Below are 13,060 nucleotides of genomic sequence, written 5' to 3'. Positions count from 1 at the left end.
CGTGGGAAGAAGAGCTGGAGCCAGTTTCCCCTTCCTCTCACCTGTTCGTTTCAGGAGCCACCTTGTCCTGACCTGACCTGTTGGACAACAGTAACCAAAGACTCTCTGGTTGGGAGTCAGGTGGGCCTCGGTTCCAGCCAGGGTGCTGAGAGACTTTCCTTCTCTTGGCCTCAGTTGTTTCATCTGTAAAATGGGATGACTGTGAGCATGGAAGAGGTCAGGTCTGTCAGGGAGATGCAGGATCCTCACTAGCGTCTCCCTCTTCTTGGTGTGACAAGATGTCAAACAGGAGCACAGGCCAGGAGAGACTCCAGAGGGCGGTGGGCCAGCAAGTTTAGAGGGTGAAGGGTGAAGGACCAGCGGGGGGGAGGAGTCCTGTCAGTGCTGTGTGGCCTGAGCAGACCGGCCACCCTCTCTGGGCCTTGGTCTCTGCGTCTGTAGTAGTGGGTCACATGTGCTCCCCACTTTTGACCCCGGTAGCCCATTTTCCCCCTCAGGACCTCGACCTCTCCCTAAATTACTGACTGCCTCTCTGCCCCCTCCCCCATCACAGACAGCCAGAGAGGCTCTGCCCTGATTAAATCTATCCCTCCTCCAGGGCATGGCAGTCCTTTGAAACTCAAAATGTGGTCCAAGGACCAGCAGCATCTGTATTGCCTGTTGGGACTGCGGAATCTCCGGCCCCACCTCAGACCCACTGAATCAGAATCTGCTGTTAAACAGCATCCCTGGGTGATGTGCGTGCACATGAAAGTTCGAGAAGCACCGATCTAAGCAAAACTAAGAAGGTGGTACTATAATTCCCATTCTACACTGGGAATGCTGAGGCACAGAGAGGTTAAGCAATTTGCTTAACATCACACAGACACTAAATAGTGGCGCCTGGATTCCCACACACAGTCTGATTCCAGTGTTCATGCAATTAAATCATTACATTACACTGTGGGTTGTCATGGGAGGTGATGAGCCCCCTGTCATGAGAGGTAAGTAAGCAGGGTGGGGTGGGGGTGCCCATTTGTCAAGGATGCTCTGTGGGGACTCCTGCCCTGGTGAGGAAAACCATCAAGTATTGAGCACCTACTGGGTACTGGGTACCAGGCATGGGTCAGGCATATTAAGTTTTCCCAGTTTGGCCCCAACAGTGACCTGAAGCAGGTTTTAAAGCCTCACTTTGCAGGTAAAGGCTATCAAGACCCAGCAAAATGAGCTGTGTGGTCCAAGTTCCTGTGGGAGGAAGAACCAGGCACTCATCCCAGGGCTGTGACGGGTTCTGAATGGGCTGCTGTGTTCCCTGCTCCCCCCAAACCCTGCCCAGATGCCTCCCCGCCCCAGAGAAGGCGGCGGCTATTTAAATCCCTCAGGTGTGGCTACAGTTCTCTCTGCCCAACCAGCTGGCATCCCCTCCTAGGCGCCCACCTCCTCCCCAAGCCAGGGAAAAGCACGTGCATTTGCCATTTGGTGAAACATCTGTCCTCCTGAGAAGCAGCCCCAACTTCCAGCAGGGGCTGGAACGGGCTTGAATCTTCCTCTCTTTCTCCAGGAGGACCACAGGGAAACTGGCCCCGGCCAGAAGAAGTCTGAGGAGGGACCATAATGGTGGTGGAAGGAGAACTCAGGCTGGGTGGTCCCAGGGCCAAGGGCTTGTCCTGGGCCTGCCGCAGTGGCCTTGAGCCTGACATGTCTCCTCCTTGGGGCCTTCACTTTCCCATCTATTAATGGGGATAATGAAGATAGAAGTATTGCTGACTGGGGATTCCCTGGTGGTCCAGTAGCTAAGGCTCCACGCTCCTAGTGCAGGGAGCCTGGGTTCCATCCCTGGTCTGGGATCTAGATCTCACATGCCGCAACTAAAACTCAGCACAACCAAATAAATAAATATTAAAAAGAAGAAGAGGAAGAAGCATTGCTAACTGGTTACTTGGTCCTCCTTACAGCTAGTCTTCCCAGTTTCCCTATGAAACTGATACTCCCTATGTCTCAGGACAGGGAGCTCATCACCCCCATTTTACAGATGAGAAAACTGAGGCTCAAACTTGTCTCTTGCTCCCACAGGTCACATAGACCTCTTCTCCCCAAAGTTCTATCACTCTGGCCTTAGTAATCAGCCCCACCTTTTTCATACCTACCCCATCTTCAAGGTGTTGCATTTTTCAAAGCTCCCCATAAAGCACAGGGAAAACACCCTCCTCATTTTACCCCCTCTGTTTCTAGCCCATGCCGGCACTCCAACCACCTGCACCATCAGACCTATCTCTCCCGGATGCTGGGGGGATCCTGACAAGTCCCTCACCCCTCTAAGCCTCACTTTTCCTGACACCTGAAATTTGTCTGCTCTAGGAATGAAATGAAGGGGAAGCCAAGAGGGAAATTTCCTTCAGTTCAAAGGATAAGGATTCTTTTTCCCTCATGAAGAAAGAAGATTGTATGCTTTCAAAGTCAGATTTATGGGAGAGAGAATGGGAGAGTTGTTCAATGATAGAGGGAAAAATGTATATACAGATTTTTTTTTTTCCTTCCTGGTCCTAGCCTTTTGTTACACTGCACCACTGTACTGAATATCCTGCCAACTGCCTCAAATTCTATGTGGATGTAACATGAAAATCATGATCATGAGGACGCCTAGCCTCCTAATCAGCCGCCTCTGGCTGTGCAGGACCCTGGAAAGCAGAGGAAGCTATGGGTCTGGGCTCCTGGGACTCTCTTTGAGTTCCTGGGGGCCACTATGACTATTTCTGTTCTTGGCAACGAGTGGATGCTCCTCCACCCACCGTGGAAAGAAGGAGCTTTTCCCAGGCAGGTGTTTCAGTAGTTCCCCCCTTCCTACTCTGCTCAATATATTTTGAGTGACGTTCTTTAAGAACTAGTGTGTGCCCCATATTTACAGGGTGGGAAACCAAGTTTCCAAAGCCTCTCCTCTGCTTTCAGTCCCAAGCACATTTATTGAAGACCTGCTGTGTGCCAGGTGCCTTGCTGCTGTTGTAGGTGTAGACCTAAGGAGCCCCTGGGGTGCCGTGAGGGACAGGTGCCTGTGCAAGGGCTGGATATGGTGCAGAGGAGAGAGTAATTACCCTGGGCTGGGGGGAGTCAGGAGGCAGAACTGCAGTTAGGAAGGCTTTCAAAGAATGCCAGAGTGGGCTCTGAAGGATGAGTAGGAGCTTGCCTTCAGGACAAAGCCAGGGGGAAGAGAGTACAGTCCCAAGTAGAAAGAACTACAGGTGCAAAGGTGCAGACATGTGCCTGATACCACTGACTCTCCCAGCATATTTTATTTGTAGCACTCTGCAGTGAAAGCATGGAGTCTTAACCACTTGACCTCCGGGGAAGTCCCATCCCCTCTCTCTCTTCCCAGGCCGTGCCCCAACCCATTCTTTGACTTTTTTTTTTTTAATTTTAATTTTTACTTTATTTTACTTTACAATACTGTATTGGTTTTGCCATACATTGACATGAATTGTGAAAGAAAGTGAAAGTGAAGTTGCTCATGGTCTGTAGCCTACCAGCCTCGTAGGCTGGTAAGCTCAACCCCCGGTGGGGGAACTAAGATTTTTCAAGCTCTACTATTTATGAGCTGTCTGAATTTGGGCAGTTTGTTTCATTTCTCGAAGTCGTAGTGTTCTCTTCGGTCATTTGAGTGTAAACCAAGTACTGACTTCAGAGGGTAAATATCAGGGTCAAAGTCAGCTAGGTTTCTAAAGCACTTTGCAAGAAATAAACCACGCAACAAACGCCAGCCCCGGGTCACGTTTACAGGACACCGAAGCCCAACGAAACAAAGCAGAGCTAGGAGAAAACACAGAAATGCCATGTCCTCGGGAAGCCATCAGTCCTTTTCTGGTTTATTCCCCGAGAAGTGCAAAAAAGATTACTATTGGTAACCTCTCGCCCGAGGATGCCTTCTGGGGCGCTGGAAGTGTTCTGTATCTAGATCCGAGTGGTGGTTACATGGGTTTTTAACATACGTAAGAAATGCATTGAGCTGTACACTTGAGATGCATGTATTACCGTTTGTTAATTACACCTAAAGTAAAAGTAAAAGAAACCAACCCTGGCCGCGATGCTCCCTTCCTTCGCCGCTGGCGACAGGTGTCTTTCGGAGAGTCCTAAGGCCAATCTCCGCTCGCAGCGCAGGCAAAGCGCTCTGAGCCGGGAGTCGTGCACCGCGCACCCGGAGCCTGGGCGAGGTTCCCAAGGCAACCGCAAGCCGCTCTCGCCGCGTCTCCCGAGTGACGAGGCGCCACCGAAGCCCCGGAGCCCGGATCACGGAACGGGAGCCATGGAGCGAGGCTGGAGGGAGAGGGCGGCTGGCCAAGGGCGGAGGGGAGAGACTCCGCGCCCTTTGTCCTTGCGCTGGCATTCCGAGGGCATCCGGCAAGCTCCACTCCCCGGCCCTGGCTGTGGCCATAAACTGCTGCTTGAACTCATCCATCCCTAGGGATTCCTTCTCGGCTTTCCAGGTGGGGAGATGGAGGGCTTGACTACTCCCCTATATCATAGAGCAAATTAGGGGCAAAGCCAAGAGCGGCACCCTGGTGGCCTGCTTTCCAGTTGTGTCTGGCAGCCAAATGGATGGCACATAGGGCTGTGTGCCGGCATTTCCTTGGGGTCTGGTTCCAACTCTGCTAGTGACCTGCTGTGTGGTCCCCTCTCTTGTCTGGGTCTCGGAGATGGGGACAATATCACCATCTCAGCATAGCTGCTACCAAGTATGTGAAATAAGGGGTGTAAAGGTGTTATAAACTCTGAAGTGCTTTGCGTGTGTCAAGGACCATGACCATCGCTAACCTACTGTCTTCTGCTTATCATCACCCCAGCCCCAACCACAGCCTGGGTGACAGCCAGCTGCACGTGAAGTTGGGGCCCGGAACTCTCCATGCCCGGAGATTTCCAGTCTGCAGGTGAGAGTTCCCTGCCCCCATTTCCTGTTTCCTAAGAAATGGGCTCTGAGATCTCTCCCAGATACCAGGCATCCTTTGGTCCCCAGACTGTACGTTTAATGGGGTTCACAGAGACCTCACCCCCCATCCACCCTCCTAATCTTCCACCCTGCGGCTGGATCACAGGGGTTCTCCACTACAGGAGGACATCTGGAGGTTCCAGAACGTTTGAGGTCCCGGAACAGAACCCGGGACTACAGTCCTCAGTGCCCTTGAACGCCTCAAGCCGGGCGTGTTTGGACAGTTGTGTATTCATGTGCTGTGAGGCTATATATTTTGGTGTATATGTGTGTATGTGTACACATGTGCCCGGCATGTGTATGTTGGGGTGTGAGTGTGTGTGTACTTGGGATGTGTATTTGAGTGTGTGTATGTAAATGTGTGTATTAAGGGCTGTGCGGTATGTGCTTGCAGGTGTGTGTTGTATATTTGTGGCATATGTGTTTACCCATGCATCTATTTGTGTCTTTGATGCTGTATATGCATATTTAGGTGGACATTTGTGGGTTTTGTACTTGTGGTGTGCAAAAGTGGGTGTGTGAAACTGTGAGATCTGTGATTGTGCCAGTGTGCTGGGGGTCCTGGGTGCAGGGACTCTTTCTGTCCCATCTCCCTTCATCTGGGTGACCTTCTCCTAGCTAAGGACTGTGGCTGAGACCACAGGCATCCTTCTGGTTGCTCTTGCCCTCATTGCAGACCTGTGGCTGTCCAGGTCTTGAGCTTGCCCAGGTCTTTGACCAGTGTGGGCACCGGGGGCAAAGGGTAGGTGAATGAACCTAGGGCCAGGACTCGTGTGCCACCCCCTCTCTGCCTGGCCTCCTCCCCTCCCCACAGCAGGAGCAGCAGCGGGAAAGGTTGGCGGAGGGGGGCTATTTTGGGAGCGTCTCCTTAGCAACAGCTGCCACGGCCGTCTGTGGCGGTTTTTCTATAGGTGCTAAAATATTCCACCCTGGTGACTAGTGAGTGCTGGGGGGTGGGTGAGGGTGGGAGTGGAGGGCGACAGAGACCCCTGCAGTCCTCTGTTCCCAGGGCACAGCTTGCTAGGATGAACCCCCAATGTCCCTTTCCCCACCTCTGGTCCTCACCCCTCAGAATTTCTGGGGCTTTAGAGCCCTGAGACAGGCCAGCTGTGTCCTGAGGTGATTTTTAATCTAAGCAGCTGGGCTTCCTCAGTTTGCCCCATCTGTAGAATGGGCTTGTCTGACTTTAAGAAACTCTCTAGGTGAAAACTTCTGGACTCTGTGACTCTACTATTTCGAGGTAGACTTTTCCCTCCCCTCCCCAGCTGTCCCAGCTGCTTGGCCCAAGTTCCCTTCCCCTCCAGTCCACCTAGCTCTCTGCACAAGCTCTCAGGGCTCCTGTTGAACCAGGGAGGCCTGGTTGGGCTCCCAGAGTGAGTCGGTTAGTGGGTGCTCTGCTGGCCTGGGGTGACCTTTCCCCAGAAAATAGGAGAAGGTTCAAATCGTGGCTCAGATACTTGCTAACACCCTGAGCAACCCCAGGCAAGCCACTTCCTCTCTCCAGGTTTCTTACCTGTGAACTTACCTGGGTAGTCAGAGTCTCCACCTCAGTGAGTTGTTATCAGGGTCAAGTGGGAGAATAGAGAATGGGCAGGAAGCTTTGGCAAAAATGTATAGATGAATGAAGGTTTTTACTATCATTCCCATCAGACTTCAGAGCAAGTGTCACCCTTGCAGAGAGCAGTTCCTGGCCACCCAGGGCCAGGCCACATACCTCAGTTTCCCCACTGGTAACAAGTGCTGTTTCGTAGAGCTCCTGTAAAGGTTAAATGAGACAGCACTCGTGAAGGCCTAGAGCAGGGCTGGCTGATGACAGGCACTCAAAGGAGGTTTGCTTCTGTGTTCAGTTCAGTTCAGTCACTCAGTTGTGTCAGACTCTTTGAGACCCCATGGACTGCAGCCCGGCTTCCCTGTCCATCACCAACTGCTGGAGCTTGTTCAAACTCATGTCCACTGAGTCAGCGATGCCATCCAACCAGTTCATCCTCTGTCGTCCCCTTCTCCTCCTGCCTTCAATCTTTCCCAGCATCAGGACAAAGCCTATTTACTCTTTAGGACCCCAGGCCGGACTGCTCCATGACAGATTGAGGCCTCTGAGGTCCAGTGAGGACAAGCAACTTGCTCAGGGTTACCCAGCTTCTGACACCCAAGCCTACCCCCTGCAGCCTCTGTCTCTCAAGCCTCCCCCCAACTCTCCACCCCTGCCCCGGCCCTCTATGCAAAAACGGCAAATTCTTCTTTAGTCTTTAATCATCCTCAGAATAGCCCCTTCAAGTGGATATTATCCTCCCTGCTCTACATGTGAGGACATTGAGGCCCAAAGAAGCGAGGTGAGTTGTTTAGAGTCACACGGAAGTGGGTGGTGCTGAAGAGACTCTTCTCTGGAGTCCGTAAAGCTCTCCCTGACCGGAGGTCCCCTTTCGGCCCCTCCACACTTCCCCTCAGCCCACCGTAAGCCTCCACAGGACTCCCCTCCTTACGGGAGATGAGCAGGGGAGGCCATAGACTGCAGCCCCAGGCCTAGCAAGTGGACCATCACCAGAGGTTTCCTCTCAACCCCTGTGACTCACAGCTACCAGGCCTCCTCCTCCCCCTTCACTGAAGTCACTACCCCTGAGTCCCCACTCTCTCCTTAAGCTGCCCCCCAGAGACCTAGCACTGGGTTCGATCCCAGGAAAACAGACGCTCAAGGTCTAAAGATACCGTTGTTCCCATCTCCCCCTCCTTCCCACTCCTCTTCCTTCCCCTAAACCCGTCAATCCCAAGGCAGCGACCAGGCTAAGTCTCTGGCCAGGTGAAGAGAGCACAGGCCATTTGTCTCACCTGCGTCATCTCCCACTTTCAATTCATGAAAAGGTATGATAGCTACCAGGCACACGTGGCCGCTGACCATTCAGGCTGCCTGAATTCCCCAGCCATTCGCACATCAAAGACTCATTCCATGGGACATCGGTCCTAGTTGCCTGCCTGGGAGGGCACAGCAGGGTAATGAGGAAGCGGGGCATGGGATGGGCCATGCGCTATGGAGCTCTGCACGGGGCTGAAGGGAGGACCGAGAAGGGATGGTCCTGTTTATTGAGCACCTACTATGAGCTGTGCATTTCTAGTGCATCCACCTCACTTGATCTGTGCCTGTGAGGTGCTCACAATGGTGAGGGTGCTCATTTTACAGACAGGTTAAATACAAAAATTCGCTCAAGCTCATGCAGCTCCTAGGTGCTGTTGAGCCCAGGTTGGCCTGACTCCCAAGCCCACTTAACAAGAACCAAACCTGTGCCTGGTGCTGGATGAGTGAATGAAGAGGTGATGGGTGATTTCTGCTGAGGGCAGCAGGAGTCCTTCCTAGGGGAGGCAGCGTGGAGGCTGCACTGGGCAACTACAGGAATTCTCAGGGCATTTCAGGCAGGAAGAACAGCATGTGCAAAAGCAGAGAGGTGTGGAGGCATCTGGTGTGTTCTGGAATCCATAGGAACCAGGGTGTATGTGTGGGTATCTGGGGTGTGGGATAAGAGTGGGACCTGACTGTACACCACATGGAGGAGACGGGACTGGAGCCTTTCAGGTGGGGAGGGTCTGCGGGGATTGGAAACCGTCATGGTGGTCCACGTGCTCTTGTTCCTGTGGCTGGCGCAACTTCAGAGAATTGGCTTGAAGGAGGAGTCAGAGATTCTGTATTCAATAAGTTCTCAGACTGGCTTTGGGGTGCCTCAGTCTCTCTCTCTTAACTGGGGCCAGTCAGAGATGTCCAGGCTCCCAGGGAAGTCCTTCTGGCTGTCTAACTGCAGGCATTCTCTCATCCTCCTACCTTGCCTCTTCCAACCTCCTGCATCCTGAGAGTGTTGGAGGGAGGTGACAGAAAGTCCATGGAAGTGGCTGACTAGCCAGAGACTACGAAGCGCTGTGGTCTTCGCCCCACGTCCAGAGTGTGGGGCCCAAACCTTGGCGCTACTCAGGGCGAGAAGGCGCGATCTTCCCTTTTAGAGACACTCTGGGGGTAATGAGGATGCAGTCAGAGAAAGCCTGGGGTTTGGTCCACCTCTGGGTGACCTTGGGCAAGCTCTCTGGTCCTCAGTTTCCCTGTCTGTAAAACGGGGCGGTGCTACCTAGCTGATTGTGAGGGTCGTTCCAGAAGAGCCACACCTCCGTCGACGGGAGCGGGGTGTGTAAGGTCCTTAACTGCCCGTCCTTCAGGAGCGGAAGGGGACCGCAGAGGGGGCCGACCCGGCGCCACCGGGCCGGGTACTGACCCTCTCCCACCCACAGTCCCTTCGCTGCACGGAGGAACCCTCTCCACCTGCCCCTAGCGGGGTGAGGGGGACGAAAAAACCCGGCAGCGGACTGTCGGAATGGGCTCCGGGAGGAGCGCCCCTGGAGCGAGGAGGAAAACCCGGGCAGGATCTCGGGCAGGAGCGGACCGCGCGGCCCCCCAGCCCGGGCTCGGCCCCGGCCGGCGGGCGGTTGGGACCGGGGTGTGATGCCCGGTTAGGCGGAGGGGAAAGGGGCAGGGCCGGGCCCCGCGGGCCGCCCGGGGCTCCGGGGCTGGGAGGGTGGGGGGCGCGGCCTCCGCAGTGGGGCGCGGGTCACGTGTGAGGAGGGGCGAAAGTCTCGCAAAGCGGAGCGGGTGCCGCGAGTTGGGAGTTCTCGGCGCGCCGCGGGCGGCGGGAGCTCGGGCTCCCGGGCGGGCGGGCCGGGGACGCGGCGCAGGCGACGGGGGCCTGGGTCCGAAGGCGCGGGGGGCCGCAGCGAGAGTGGGAGGGAGAGAGAGACAGAGACCCGAGCGAGACCGAGAGAGACAGAGACACGCAAGGGAGAGACCGGGCAGGGGTGGAGGACGGCAGGGAGCAGACTGGGAGGGCGACGGAGACGGAGACCGCGACCCGCGGGGAGAGAGACCCAGGGGGCGGCAGAGATCGGGAGAGACAGAGCCCAGCGCGCGGCGGGGAGGTGGCGGCAGAGCCCGGGTCGGCCGGCCGCGGGGGTCTAGGGGCCGGAGGCGAGCGCCGCGGGCAGGGATCGGAGCGCAAGGCGGGCGACTGCGCGGAGGGGACGGCGAGAGAACGGTGGGGGCGGCGAAGGGAAGGCGCCCGAGGCGGGGGCGGGGGGGGGGCGCCAGCGCCATGGGCCCCCGGACCCCTGCGCTCTGAGCCCCGGCCCCGGGGCCCGACGATGCTGAAGCCGAGGCGGCGCCGAGGGCGCGGCACAGGGCAACGCTGAAAAGTTGGGCGGCCCGCGGAGAGCGGCGCGGGACGGCCCGGAGACCAGCAGACCCGGGGACCGACGGACAGACCCACAGACAGCCGGAGAGGGGGGGCGGGGCCGGCCCGCCGAGTTCGCGGGGAGGGGGCGCCGGGACTCCCCTCTCCCCGCCCGGGACGCCGCCCGCCCGATCGCGCCTGGGATGTAAAGCCGGCTCGCCGCCTCCCGGAGACTCGTCGGACCCTGCGCCCCGCGGTAAGCCCGGCCCGCGCTCGCCGCTGGCGCTGTCCGTCCGTCTGTCCGGTCTCGTGCGTGTCTGTGTGTCCCGGGACCTGGCGGTTCGGGCCCCGCTCGCTCTGAACCTGATCTCTAACCCGGGTTCCCGCTGCCAGGCGCGCGTTCAGCGCGGTCAGGCGATTCCCCGGGATCTGGTGAGTTTTGTCCTCTATCCGTCGTCGTCGGAAGCATCGAGGTCTGGGTTTCTGCCAGAAAACGGGGGTAGAGGTGAGGGAAAGGCTCCTTGACCTCCTGTCCCGGCCATGACCTTTCCCTGCCTCCACCCACCTCCAGTTGTCACACTGGGTTGGAGGAGTTTCGAGGCAGGTGACTTGTGGCAAGGGGGGAGGGGGAAGGGTCCGTCTCCTTTTCATCTCCCCAACTGCAGCCTGTTGGCAAACGGCCCTGCTTGAACAAAATCCCACTTGTGTTTCGAGTACCTACTTTGGACCCCAAGACCCTAGGGTGGGTGGACGAGTATCCAGGGAAGAAGGCAGTTCATGTTTCACAGGGTGGGAGGCAGGCTGTGGAGAGAGGCTAGACTGCTTTTCCCTGCCCAGACGGAGAACCCCCAGGAAAGAGAGGTCTGAATGAGCCCTGGAGTAGGGAAACTTCCCTCCAACTGCGACAGTGTCCAGCGTTCCCCACCCCCCAGCATCTCCATCACACTTCTGTCCCCAGAGCCTAGGCTCTACCATGGGGAGGGGTTGGGGGTGGGGGAGAGACAGGTGGAGGGTAGCCTGGCTAAGTTGGCAGGTGAGGGCCTCAAGAGCAGCAGAGTGTCAAGAAGCAGGCTGAGGTATTGGGGAACCAAGAGAGCGAGGCCATCCATGCAAGGCTCAGAGAGAAGCTGGGCCACTGAGTGTGTGTGTGTGTGTGTGTGTGTGTGTGTGTGTGTGTATCTGTGCGCAAAATGTCTATTCTGCTTCTCCCCCACATCCAGTCTTGTGACCTCCAGGGCTTTGGGATTTGGGGGAGCCCTTAGCAGTATTTGGGGGCCTGAGAGTCAAACTGTGGCCCCAGCTTGGACAAGGATGAAGGGAACAAAATTTAGAAGAGAGCGGTGGGGTAAGGGCTGAGGTGCAACATGGCTGGAGCCAAGGCTATTGGCTGTTGAGCTGACCCACAGCCAAATCGGAAGGCTGGACCTAGAACATTCTACTCTGTTCTCCACCGAGAGGATGGGCTTTCTCTGGGGTTTTCCATGCCAGGCAGTGGGCCTTGTATATCCTCCATTCAGGCTCCTAGAAATCAGCTCAGCTAGCTGAGGAGCCAGCTCGGTGGACAAGTCCCTCTTCTCGCTGACCCTCAGCCTCCGTATCTGTGGAATGAGGACACCACTGCATGTCCCACTGACCTCCAAGTCGGGGTGGGGGGGCCTTGGCTCACATGAGCTGAGAGCTGTTCACAGGCTGGGGAATGCACTGAGCAGTTGGGAGTGAGGATTCCTTTTACCTTTGGGAAGATGAAGAGCTAACGAGGAGAGGGGAGTATGGCCTGAAAAAGGACTGACCAAGAAGAGGAGTGTTCAGAATTAGAGGAGGGACTTGGGGCTTGGGAGCTAGTTCTCAGGAACCTTTGGGTTACCCTTGAATGAGAAGCTTTTCTCCCATAAAAAGTTTTGGGGGTGACTCGAAACAGACAGAGCTGGCCTTGAATTTCCGCTGGGTGACCTTGGGCCTCTCGCTTGACCTCTCTGAGCCTCAGTTTCTCCACCTGGAGAGTGGTACTGATGGTACTGCCTTCACTGGGTTGCTGAGTGATTTATAGACTATGTCAGGTCTCGGGAAGCAGCGGACACAAGCCCAGAGCATAGTAGGTTCCTAACAGACCTTTGCAGAGCTAGAATGAAGTCGCTTCAGGAGATGCTGTGAAAAAATTTCTCAGCTTAGGATCTAAGAGGGAAGGGGAGGAGGAACCGTGTAGGCTTACAGGGCGGGCTGGTTCTTAATGTGGATCTGGGGGAGGCGGGGGCGTGTGCTGTGGGGGGTGTGAGGAGGAGGGGGCCCCTCTGCGGGGACCACTGAGTCACGAGGACATGTAAGCGACATGACAACCAGCAACATGGTAACCAGGAGACTAGCGGCGGTGGGAAATGGAGCTGGAGCAGTGTGTTGTGAGGGGGTGGGGGGGCGGGCAGGACCGGCAGCACTGGGCCTGGAGGGTCCAGGGTGCAGCCAGGCTGGCCTCTCAGAGTGAGGAGGGGAGGCCCCGAGCCCAGGTTGAGCTAGGGAGGAGGGGGGCCGGAGTCGAAGGAGGGAGGCATTTAGGGGTCTGCTGGGCAGGGGGCCTTCTCCCGCACCTCCCAGGCTCCTCGCTCCTCTCCTCCACATCTCCACTTTTCATGCCTCTCCCCCTAGGATGCCAAATTTGGCTCACGCAATCTGTCGTCTCTCTTCTGAGATTGGCACCGGGACCAAAGCTGAGTGCATTACATCAGCGCCGCTCCCCCTGCACGAGGAGAGAAGGAGAGGGAGGGACAGAGGGCTGGGGGGCAAGCGGCCAACCCTCAACTTTCTTTCCTGTCTTCCTGCTCACTCTTCCCCCTCAGTCTCAGGTGTTGAGGGCTTCTGGAAGCCGCCAAGTCAGGCCTCGAGGCAGGATGAGGGTCTAATCGTGGCGATCCCTGGACAG

Source organism: Capricornis sumatraensis, chromosome 4 (assembly GCF_032405125.1).
Source record: "Capricornis sumatraensis isolate serow.1 chromosome 4, serow.2, whole genome shotgun sequence".
NCBI classification, from domain to species: Eukaryota; Metazoa; Chordata; class Mammalia; order Artiodactyla; family Bovidae; genus Capricornis; species Capricornis sumatraensis.
The sequence above is the reverse complement of the archived record's forward strand: the minus strand, read 5'-3'. Positions refer to the sequence as shown.